Source organism: Penaeus monodon, chromosome 19 (genome assembly GCF_015228065.2).
Source record: "Penaeus monodon isolate SGIC_2016 chromosome 19, NSTDA_Pmon_1, whole genome shotgun sequence".
Lineage (NCBI taxonomy): Eukaryota > Metazoa > Arthropoda > Malacostraca > Decapoda > Penaeidae > Penaeus > Penaeus monodon.
The window spans coordinates 29711972-29712497 of record NC_051404.1 but is presented as its reverse complement, the minus strand read 5'-3'; positions in this window follow the sequence as shown (position 1 = coordinate 29712497).

Here is a 526-nt window from a genome sequence, read left to right as displayed (position 1 = left end):
TTAATTAGAAAAAAGCCTTTGTCAATACACACACCCAGCCTCTGGGAGCGCATCCCGCCAGCGCATACCAAGCTCGATAATCAAATCAATATCAACCTCACGCGTATAAAAACTTTCACGTGTTGGCGATACTTACACACGTACACTTAATAAGCATCTGTCCTTCACAACTTCTCTCGCATACACACCTGTAACAGAGAAAGGAAAATTCACGTGAGGAGAGGATATATTGACTTCACTTGGGTAGTTTAGTGAGAGATGATACAAAACGGGATGAAATGATAAATAAAAGGATGTTGGTTCTTGTAAAAGGAAGAGGGTTTTGATATGTTATTTGTAATTTGTCTCTAGGGGTACGATGTTATTTGTTGTTCTTTTCTCTCAATTTTCAACGCATTTCCGGAACTAACTTCTGGTTTTAATGTGCTATATGTAGAAAAAGGTATGTGAATGTATTTCACGTGTTTCGTTTAAAAATTCATCATAAATACATGGATTTCTTTACACTGATAAATACAGCATTTCC